We start from the raw sequence: 12,396 nt of genomic DNA on the forward strand, positions 1-12,396 counted from the left end.
GCCAAGTCTGAGTTCTTTTTCTCCCCACACTTCTGCTTCTCAGTCCTCTTCAGTTTCTACGGAGGTTGCATACACCGAATTAAATTTTTGTTTTTGTAAAAAAAAAAAAAAAAAAGGGATATAGTAAAATGCCGATGTTATGGTAAAAATCAGCCTCAAAAACGAAGTAAGGGTGGTAAGAGTTCTAAAGAAAAAGTTAGATTTTGACAAAGAGTCACTTCATGAGGTAAAATTTGTCTCAAAGAGCATGTAACGCGGGTGAAAAGCAAAACCTGCACTACACATGAAAAAGCATGTGTTTTGCATGGAAATTTCCACCTTCCTTCCTGCGCTATTCATGTTAAGGTACGTAGAAATTTCCATGTATCCTGCAATGAAACACATGGCAAGGTACATGGAAATTTCCATGTATCTTGCCCTATGTCTCGTTGTTTATACCTCCATGGTGTTCCAGAATTGACAGAGCGGTTTACCTCAATTACCGATAAATTTACCAAACGTTTTCAAGGTTGGCAAAATTAACAACATTAGCTTTGTTTCATGCCAGGAAAAAGCTGCCTTTTAAATCCATGTGACCAAAACTGAACATTTAGTCCTACTTTTTCCATGTACCATGTTTGATGGCTTCGTTGCAGGAAACTTATTTTTTAAGCTGATTCTTGCGACTACATCTTGGCAAAAGTCTTAATTTTTCGTTACATTTTTACCATAGCTGGCTTCAAAGGTCCAGTCCTGGTAAAGATTTCAGTTATTCACCTCTAACCTCTAACAACGCATTATCATCATTGATCATACCAAAGTATTTTTAAATTTCGTACCTTCACAGCGTTCCTCTTTGTAACAACAGCTTCTTTTCTTTTTGACTACGTGAAAAACTAAGAAGAAAATGAAAACTTATTATGGATTAAAGAAAAAAAAAATTAAAACGGTGGACAGATACGAAAGAGTAAAGAGCGAACAAGGATATCTCTCTGTTAATTAATGATGTTTATTTCTTTTCTGCCGTTTTTTTTTTTAACTGAAAGTGCTTGCATAATGTTGACTTCAGGATAATACTATACCTGGAGCATCAGGCATAATACCCTTATATTTCAGTAGAATCGGGTGCTGTACGTGCCGCTTTAAAATCTTAGACACTCACATGATTTAGGATTCCGGCAGCTGAGATGCTTCAGATCATAAAAAGAAAACTAAACTGTCAGGCTCTATTACAAACCTCGCGGTAAGTATACCGGCCCGCGGGCAGACGAGGGACTCCCTGGTTAAACTCTTCTGCTTCCCATGACTCAAAAGTTTTAATCCTGTTCTTTTTTACCTATTCGGGCATCAAATAAGTAAGTAAGTAAGTAAGTAAGTAAGTAAGTAAGTAAGTAAGTAAGTAAGTAAGTAAGTAAGTAAGTAGTGTTACACAATGAATCGCAGATAGGTTCGCGTGTAAATCACCACTCCCAGGAAGACTTTGTAAATATGATATTAATATTTCGTAATTAAGTAATATCTACTCTTGCTGCTGCTGCCCGGCCGCTACTGCTACAATCTCTCTCAGCTCGTTCCTTGAAACTAAATTTTTTTAAGCAACAAAACATCTCTTTGTGTTTTGCTTAATGTGTTCTTATTTTTTGATGCTGTACAAACTCGTGTAGGGAGCAACCAACCCACACAAATCTAGAGCTTTCCTCCACCTTCAACATTTTCGCAGGAAAAATTTGGAGGAGACGCCGCTAAAAAGCCGCCAAATCTGAAAAGCTATTTGAATGTAAACGATGCACGATTCTGATTGTGTCGGAAAGGCCTTCACGTTATCGTTATTGGTTATACTCCAACACGTGAAAGACCTGTACGCCATTCTGATTGGCTGTATAGGCTTTTTTTCACATGTGAAAATAGAGCGTATAGATTTGTAGAAATGAGCTTTATGGAATGAAATTCTCGTGTAATTTGTGATAAAATCAAAAACATCGCTATCCCTTTAACTCTGAGTTACTGGAGAAATTTCACAAAACCTTGACTGATTACAAAAACTCCTGGACTCAAACAGGGAAACATTCCAGACTGAAAAATCTCTGAAACTCTACCACCGAGGACTAAATCCCAACAGCGTATCGTTTTGGAATTGTTTAAAGTCAATGATACTATACTATCGTCGAAAATGTTCTCGCCCCTGTCTCGGACGAAACGTGGCTCAACCAACTTACAATTAAAGAGCGCAAGCATGCGGCGGGCGGCGTCCAAGAATTGCAAAAATCCCCTGAGGACTAATTTCATTACAGAGCGCTCTCGGAGTTCGGTTCGCGACCGTAATTAAAGCAGGTTTCACGCGACTGTATGCGATAGACAAAACATATGCATGGGAAGGCGAAGACAAAAATTGTGTTACACTCTTTCGCACTGCGGTTGGAAAGCGAACAACATTGGTTCTGAACGGCTCGAAAATGTGTTGAAAACGCTCATAACATTTATTCTACACACCACAAAGCCGTTGCGGTTAAAGACTCTTGGCATTATGAAGATTTAACGCAGCTGTCGCAAGAGAGATGCGTGGTTTTCTGCCAAATGGTCATATGGTCATAAAAAGTATCTCGGAGCAATCGGGAATGCTCGTAACTCTATTGTCTGTTCACTACTTGTACAGTTGATGGATGATTATTCACAACAGCAAGAAATGTTCTGTTGATCTCGAATGCCTTGCAGCCATAATATACACTCTGTTCATTTGGCATAAACAATAAACAATGCCAGTTGATTGTCATACGAGAACGAGAACTTGGTGTCTAACATAACCACGTGGCGCAAGCAGGACGTATGAGTACTAACATAACCATTCAGTTTGTTACCGTAGCTTTAGTTATTAAAGGATTGTAGTTAGTTCATTGCAATATATGTTCGTTGATTGTAAATAAGAAAAGGAATATCCGAAACTTACCTTGACTCGCTTTGTGATAGCTTCGGATGGTCGCTTAAATTCTTTCTTCGAATCATCGTCAATGTTGGCCCGATCACTCTGATAAAAAGGAAATAAAGCAATGATTTGAAACCAATTGAAATAAGTTTCAAGAACAAAATGTATAAACAAGTGAAACGATTTCAAATTTTAGCTACCTGAGTACTGCTGAGTGATTTGATTTTAAGTTCTGAAGAAAGTGCTCATAACTTATGGTGACTAATTGTGGTGTGAATCCTAAAACGTCACTCTGAGAACTGATAAGATCATGTTACTATTTTATGGAGCATGCCAATCCATACTGACAGAGAGATAATAAGTAACCAACAATTCTGACGTAAAGTTAGCAGCTGGACATGATATTAAACAAGTGATGCGTGGTCATCGATGTGCCATTCCTGCTTGAAAGAAAACCTCATATTAAGGTTTTTGAGAAACTGTAGATAAATACAGAGATCTGGGGATTACTGGGTCATGGAGACAGAAATGGTACCAAATTGTCATCAGTGCCTCATCTGAGGTGTTGTAAAGAAGGGACTGGAAAACTTTATTTACTGGGGCCATCACGTAAGGCAGTGGCAACATCTGGGAACTTCAGAAGATCAATCTGTCTCCTTGGAACAAACCACGTATTACTCAAAGTTCTGTCAATAAAGAGACATCTTTCCCTCGTGATCAGTGCCTTCAAGGTCTGGACACCGACAGAACTAATGGCACTTCATAGGAGATGTACAGAAAGGGTAGTGCATATAAAAGGAAAAACAAAATATAATGATGATGATGAAAATGATAGTAATAATCATCATAATAATAACAATAATAATAATCATCATAACTATAACAAAATTCTTAAATCTGATTGGCTATCAACTGCCCTGATTTCAGCCTTAATAGGACAGTTAAATAGGACAGTACGCGTCATGCCTAAGTAATTGGACAGTACGCGCCATCACGCGCGTACTTAAATGGCTTTTTTTTTTCACTGGTAGCAAAAAAATCTCGGAATTTCTTGTGTTTTGATTAAAAAAAAAAGAGCCTAATATATCACAAATTTTGTTAAAGTTATGATTAATTGGTAACAGAACTTCGTGTGGAGTGGAGTCCAATTCGGTCTGTAATCATACTCGTGATTAAACAAATCGGACTCCCGCTACGCGGTCGTCCGATTTTGTTAATCACTCGTATGATTACAGACCGAATTGGACCGCACTCATTCTTGTTACCATTACTACTACTACTACTACTACTACTACTACTACTACTACTACTACTACTACTACTACTACTACTACTACTACTACTACTACTACTACTACTACTACTACTAATAATAATAATAATGATAATAATGATAATAATGATGATAATGTTGATAATAATAACAGAAGAATTATGGTTATTATTTTGTTGGTCTGAGACACAGTGTCACCTTTCGTAAAACAGCTCCTGCACTTCATGTAGTGGCTATTTGTTTAGAAGTACACCTACATGTACATAATGAGGACCCCTCATGAGTCCGTTAGTAGAAACATGTACTGATTGTTATCCATCTCTGATATTAAAAAGAAACAAGTTAAAAACAATAAAAACTCGTATTCCTAAATAGCGCTTTCTACTCTAAAATTAAAAAGTTTCTATAAAATGTTTTAAAGATTAATTCAGGTAGGCTCTAATGTTTTCGATCTGTAAATCTGAGTCAACAAAGTCTAGCTGTTGTCTTCTGGATCTTGAGCCTCTCAAGCATAGTATTGCAGAGCGTACGGTGGTGATAAACACTTTGGCTCTTATCCAGGAAATTGCGCTTGAGTAACTTTCTCCCTTCTTATTAGTGATCAGCTCCGCAAGTCTGCTGTGGTACTAAAGACACTCATCCGCCATTCCTCCTGTGGTTGTAAAAATGAGGATAATAATAATAATAATAATAATAATAATAATAATAATAACAATAATTTTGTATTGAGATTTTTTTGCTACAATGTATTTTGCTGATGTTTTTACGTAAATGTATAAGAGTTTGCTATTATTCTAAATAGGCTTTGAGTAGAGATAATTATATCATCATGTCTTTGCGTAGGTTTTACAGAGTATATATAAGAATTTAACACTATTCTAAATTGGCTTTTTAAGTGGAGAGAATCATATCATTGTGTATGTTAGGATTGTATTAGGTTTCGTACCGCACTTTTTCTACTTCTAAGTGTAGCTTGTCAAGTGGTGTAGGTAAGGTTATGCGCCCTATACTACTTATAATGTGGACAGCATTCTAACATTTTATACTGCGAGATAATAATAATAATAATAATAATAATAATAATAATAATAATAATAATAATAATAATAATGGTATTTGGAGTATCCTAGGTCACAGGCTCTGACCCAATTAATACTCTGCAAAATTTCCTGCATTGTGTGGCGATAGGGTTATAATAATAATTGAATAATAGTCATGATGATCAGTCACCTCTTTATTAAGATTTTTCACAGAAAACGGGCTCTGCTTTTGGTCTGTAGTGGGCTGTGGTATTTTGAAATTAGTTTTATTCATAAAAAGGACCCCCCCCCCCCCTAAAAAGTCGGCTTTTAACTGTGGTTCACAGAACACACACACCGTGAGTCCTCACAAGAAGGTGAAAAAGCAACAAACTGAAGAGAAGTATTTATTTTTCACAAAGCACTTTAAGAGGCGCTCAAAAAAGCTATAAAGATACTTGCATTAAACGCTAAAGTTGTTTTCAATTTAATACACTCGGTAATTCCTAATATAAGTCAGATGGAGTCTGTAACAGCATTACACACAGTGTGTGTGTTTTATGTAGAATTGTAGTGTGTAAACCACTAAAAGATGTTTTTTTCGTTAACGTAAGTGTCTTAATGGTTTTCTTGGGCATCTCTTAATGTGCTTCAGGGCAAGAAAATAATTTTTTTGCAGGGTCTGTTTTTTACCTTCTTGTGGGGACTCAACTTGTGTGTTCTACTGACCCAACTTACGGGGACCCTTCGGGGGTCCTCATTATGAGGGTGTACTTTCAAAGAATTACCTATTTAAGAGGACTTTTTTAGTGGGGACTCGGAAATGTCCCCATAATTTGAACAGACCCCACTTTCCTGGTGTGTTTTCATATGAATGTCCCCACAAGTGTGCAGCGGTGAGTGTGTGAGTGCACACTGGGTGTATCAACACACACAGAAGAAAAGATTAAAATTTCCCTTACCTTCTCTGATTCTAGTAAAACGATTCCATTCTTTACAAATTCTTCTTTTGTTTTTGCAATTCCTTCAGGTGCAACAGTCCTCTACAAGCATCCACTATGACATGAGTCTTGAAGCCTTGTCCGACAGCATCTGTGGCTGTTTCTTTCACACACACATCAAAAGCCAATCCACACACATAAAGATCTGTCACTCCACGTTTTAAAAGGTCAACAAATAAAGATGTTTGTGTACAGTCGCCGTTATCCCAAAATGCTGAGAAAGAGTCCACTCCAGGATTTTTTCCCTTTTTGACAGTGATGTCCTTATCTGAAGGAGGCTATAAAAGTTTCTTATATCAATAAACTATTTTTGGGAAGCTTTGTATGCCATGGCCAGGGTATAAGGGAAGCTTTGTATGCCATGGCCAGGGGCATTGCCTGAGAGTTTGAAGGTATAAGGGGGCTGAAGGTGGCTCAAACTAGGGGGCTTGGGGGGCAGGCTCCCCCAGAAAATGTTTAAATTTAGGGTCTCTGAAATAGACATTTTTAGCGAAAAAAAAAATACGAAGTAAAGCGCAGTATTTAATTGTTTATTTTACCTATCTTTTATCTCTTGTGCTATAAGTGGGTAAAACATTGATGTCATCAGAGCCATGTCCAGCCCTGGCCATGAAATCCAGACTCTCTTCACTTCTTACTTAGTTCCACACTTCTCAGAGGTGTGGAAGTGTGGAGTAGTCTGACAAAGTAAGGATATTGTCGCACTTTCCCCCAGTCATGAACACCCTTGGCATTCTTTACTTTATAGTTCCACACTTCTCAGAGGTGTGTAAGTGTGGAATAGTCTGACAAAGTACGATGAAAAAGTTCTCTCTCTTCATTATCCCTGGAAAGGAAGCTCTAAGCCTTAACTGTTTATTCTTATAAAATTTTAAAGCAAATTACTTTCTAGAAAAAAAAGCCAGTCAACCAAATCGCATGTATACTGAATAACTAATCAAACTTAGCTAACAACTGACATGGCGACTGAAACAGAAATACTGTAGTTCAAAACATATTACTTGTCCAACGGCCCATAAGCTAGGGCTGCTGTAGTTTGCAAAGTGTGTTTAACGTAAGAGCTCGCTGATCAAACGTTTGGGGAGCAAAATTTTGGCATAGTTGGTGATCTTTCTAGTTGTTTACTAGTGCAGAATATAATTAATCATTTTGGACAACAAAAGAGGAAAGACTGATTGCAATGCTCCAATAAACTGTTCTTAACAGGCTATATATACAACCCTAACCAAATTGCGTTAAGTGATGAAAGGCACATCGGGTAACTTTCGTTGCCCGTTAGCTGCTGAGAAACTGGAAGAATACTAGACTTTTGTAAGAAAGTCAAGGCTGAGAATTGAATAATTTAAGAACATCTTAAGAACACTACTGGCTCAGCCATTGTAAGAAAAGTTGAAGAAGTTACCAAAAAAAACTGAATAAAAATGACGTGACGTGACATTTAATGTTTGGCTGGACATATACTTTTGCTCCTTCAGCTCATCGCCACCCCCGTGCCCCCTCCCCCCCCCCACCCACGTCTCCCACCCACGTCCCCCCCCCCATATGGGAACTATAAGTTGGAGAAGCTGAAGGAGCAATAGCTTGTTCCAGGTTCTGATATTAGTCGAGTCCGCGAAATTGAGAAAGCACCAATACGAAAATAAGACGGGAGGAAAATGGGGAGAGAAAGGGTTCTCTCCCTTTATTCGTCCGCCACCGCCCCTTTTTCCAGATCACGCTGTTATCATATTTTAGCGCGCCATACAACATCTTTCCTCCTTCTGAAAGCTGACAAACAAAAGAATGACGCCCCCAGAAAATTCACTTAAAATGTTACCATTCTGCGTACTATTGCATTGAACAGATCTTCATTGTGGAGGTGTCTAACAACATGGGAAGGTCAGAGAACGATCAGGAAGATGAAGAACCGGAATCATTTGTTTTTTTTCTTTGAAACCCTGGGTTACCAAGTAAGATGTTCAAGTGTTTTTACTTACCACTCATTACTAGTTCGATGCATATGCGTGTGATGAAAATAACCGACTTCGTTTCAGGATCGGGTGTAATGTGACGACGAGGACGGCAACGAGAACGTCATAAAAACAATAGGTTTAATAAGCAAATCAACAACTTTGCACGTGCATCACCCTTTTTTGCACATTTATTTCCCGTTTTTGCACGACTACGATGTGAAAATGGCTAATTTCGCGTTTTATGGAGAACGTAAACGAGGAACGACGAAATTTTATCTCTGTTTCCGAGCTTAAATATGGTCCCTTGAAATTCTGCTTTAGGAGGGTTCGCCTACAATTGACAAAGGAAGTGGGTAGGAAACGGGGAACGCAAATTCACTTTTTAAGCGACGTTCTTGTTGCCGTCGCGTTTTGGACGTTAAAGTCCTTAATTTGACAGGTTTAAGGCCGTCTTTGAAATAAAAATATCACAGTTTCTAGTGCCAAAAATTATATTTACCTTACACAAAAGGAAAAAAAGAACTACCAAAATAGGCCAGACAAGTTCGTTAGCCCAAGCAATCGATACCAAGCGAGAAAACAAAATCGATATGGGAAAACAAATGAAACCACAGCACTTTTTCATTAACCTGTACGAAATGATTTGAAAACAGAAAGAAGGAAGACTTATTTCGCTTAAAGTGAACTCATTTTTTAAGCGATCCACGTTGACGTGAATATCGTTTTCATTCCCTTTCTATTCCCTTTTCTACTGCAGCATGTTTTCATTGATCTTCGTGTTTGTTTTTGGCGGATTTCTTTCCCAAATTGTGACCGACCCTTCCAAGCTGACGGTAGGCCGTCTGAGACCCAGTTTTATGGCTGCATGCAAGGCTAATCTAGCTGGACCTGGTCGTCAAGGTTACGTTACAAGGGATGTGTGCACCGGGGATCTTTTTTAAATAAAACTTGCCAGGTATGAAACAATGTGATTACTTTGGAGTAAAACTCGTGAAATTCCTTGCCAAGGACCCTGTTATCAGAGGCCTCTTTTCCCTGGTATCAGGGTAGAGGTAAGTGTTATCAGCTGAGCCAAAGGCCGAGGCTGATAACACTTACCGAGCCCTAGATTATTTAGGATATCCCAAAAACCGAATCTAATCAGATAATTGTTTTATTTTACATCGTTTTGAAGAAAATAACGACAAACACACCGTCGCAAGGAAACTGAATTGATGGTATTGATATAGGAAATCATGCATTGCACGCTCAACCTACAGATTAGTCAGTTATCTGCTAGCAGATAACTAACTAATCTGTAGGTTGCATTGATTTCCAAAATTAGCTGTAGGCTCTCATCCAGTGAGAGGACAGATAATGAGTACAATGTGTAATAACCTTAATTATTTCACCGCAGTATGTCTTTTCCGTCTGGACACTCTTCTATTTCCATGTATGGCATGCTGTTCTTGGCGGTAAGTTAATTATAGCAACGTACGCTTACCAGTTTCATATTTTCGACAGTGAACTGGAACTAGTTTGAAGACAAGGCAACCGAGTAGGGTTATAAACAAGCCTCGACTACACGCTATTGCCAGTTTATTGCCGAGCCAACTATATTGGAACCATAGTGAACAGGAGGGGAGAAAACTGACTGAAAGTTTCTGCGAACATCTCCAAGACATAAAAATAATTTCCAAAGAACCATCAAAACTATTCCTTTATCCAGATCATTTTAACACAGGGAAATCTGTGGTCTCTCCCTAGATTCACGTTTTTTAGAAAAGGCAGAAAACCGTAGGAATTTCAATGGAACAAAACTGGTCTGAGTTGCAGACGTCAAAAGGGGATGGACAATAAGGGAAAACTAGGAGAGGGGAATTTACTGTCTCTTTCGCCATTGAGCGCTTTTCTTCTGTTTTTTTCTCCGCCCCACCCCCCCCTTTTTTTTGCGCCTGTCAACTGAAAGGCTAAAGAAAAAAGCATAATCCTTCAAATCGGCTCGGAATCCCTACAGGATCAACGGATTGTTTCCTTTCAACCTTTTTTTATTTATTATTATTATTATTATTACTATTATTATTTTTTTGTATGTTCCTAAAATGAACCGTCGATCTTTATCTCCCTAGTTGTATCTTCAAGCTGCTGTGAGGACAGAAACCACATTACTCAAGCCGTTGCTGCAGGTCGTTTCTGTCTCGTTGTCTCTGTTCGTTGGCTGGAGCCGAATTGCTGATAACAAGCATTTTTTAACCGATGTTCTGGCTGGATTTGTACTTGGAGCCATTTTTGCATGGTTTGTGGTGAGTCTGGCCCTGTATTTGCTGTAATCAAACCTGCTTCTACAACCTTCCCGCACTGCCTCGTTTGCTGCAAGTTTTGCTCACGCGTCCCAGAACTTGACTGTCTTTTCTGAAGTATTTATTTCTCATCTGATACTTTCGTTCCTCTGAAAACTGCTCTTTTTCGAGATAGAGAGAAACCCCGAGAGAGATGCCTAACGAGCAGAAGTTTTTCTCTTTTATGACTTTTTACGCTAACGAAGTCGTTTGCGTCGTTTGTCAGTCGCGTATGGGCAGAGAGAAAAAAAAAAGTGACGAGCACTCCGCGGCGCAGGACGCTTTCCCTCTGTGTCAGATCTCTTTGGGATCTGGAATTGATTTCGTGACCCAGCGAATATGTAAGAGAATAAAGAATGGATTTTTATCTTTCATTGCAGGCTTTCGAGATCCTGAAGCTTTTTGCTATTCGAATCCGCAAGCCAAAAGTGTACACACTGTTGCCGCAACAACAGCGAACGTCTGCCTCAGATGAATGAAACTGCTTGTTAGATCTGCAGACTTATCATCTTTTTTACTATACTTAACTGACCTGTGTAATCACACTGCAACTATCTATAGAAACCGTATGGATGTAGTATTTTCGTCTGAATTTAATTGGGATCTGTATTCTTTATATCCTTCGTGGATATGAGGTGCATCAAATCAGTCAATTGTGTAATTTAGAGTTTCAGCCGGCTTAACGATATTCAGTTTACCTGTAGTTATTTTTAGGAGATCGAGAAAGGTCGGTTTTGGACAAGTTCCTCTAACCAAAGGAAAAGTATTTTTGCAAAATAATAACAAACAAACAAACAAAACAAGACAAAAAATTGTGAGAAATTTTAATCAAGCATAAGCCGGCATTAGTCTTCTCTACCATGTAGGGCTACTTGTTTTGATATTGACATTAGATTGCTGATTATTATTATTAGTTCTAACTGAAGAGAGGATATCCTCTCTTGTTCTAACCTATGGTCAAGTCCTTGTAATGAGCTAGATAATTTACAAGAGGAAATTAAAGGATAAAATAGGTCACAATTACAAGTACAGGTACAAATAATTAATTACTAAGTAGTAGCGTTTGAAGTTTGAAGTTTGAAGTTTATTAATTCATAAATACATAGCAGTTCGGCGAAAACTGAATTGCGTATTTAGGTTACAAAAATCAAATTATAGTTCTAAACATTAACTAGTCTATCTTAATGAAAAGGAATAAAAAAGCTAACAAGAAATGAGATGCTAAAAAAAGTTATAGAAATACAACCTGCGAAATCGAAAACTCTGACCTAAAAGTTAATTGCTTTAAGACATGAAAAGATAATAAAGGTATTCTTAAAATGGTCGGTTTTAAAACCTGGCATGTTAAGAGGTCGTGCGCGCCTTAAGTAATGAATAAGTAGATTCGTGCGGTGCAGGTAATAACTTATAAAGGCGGTGATTGTTGTCATTTATAGTTGTGTGAAAAAGTGACTCACATGTTTCGTCATGGTGGGTCGCTAATTCCGCTGTCGCTATTCAGGGGCCGCGGTGCCCAGCGTTCTGGCAGTTGGCTTCTCTTCAGACCTGGATTATTTATTACCCTGAAGAGAGTAAAACTCTTCACGCTGGTCTCAAACTACCATTTAATTCTGGTCTTATACCAAAAATGATTACACTGTCTCTTACATGCTCTTCGTATACATTGCGGAGGTGTTCAATGTCTCCAAAATTTGACGCTTCCCTGCAAATCTGTGCAATATTTCCAAAGTCTTCATAAAGAAACCAACATCTTTGACGGAACTGTCCCAGGGCAGTGTCAAGCTCTTGCCGTGTAATCTCATCTTCTGGCGTGGTCTCTGGGGGAGATGTTGGTTGATAGGACAATACTCGGCACGTTGAGCCGAACTGAACTCACGCGGGTCGCTTTCACCGAAGCACTGTAAGTTCCGGAACTTTGACTGGCAGGTTTGGCA

General features: G+C 38.5%; 1 pseudogene; it reads left to right on the forward strand.

The window, feature by feature from the left end:
* Positions 1-8,062: 8,062 nt before the first annotated feature.
* Positions 8,063-11,054, forward strand: LOC140932071 (phospholipid phosphatase 2-like; annotated as a pseudogene).
* Positions 11,055-12,396: the final 1,342 nt, after the last annotated feature.

This window comes from Porites lutea, chromosome 3 (assembly GCF_958299795.1).
Source record: "Porites lutea chromosome 3, jaPorLute2.1, whole genome shotgun sequence".
In the NCBI taxonomy this organism is placed as follows: Eukaryota; Metazoa; Cnidaria; class Anthozoa; order Scleractinia; family Poritidae; genus Porites; species Porites lutea.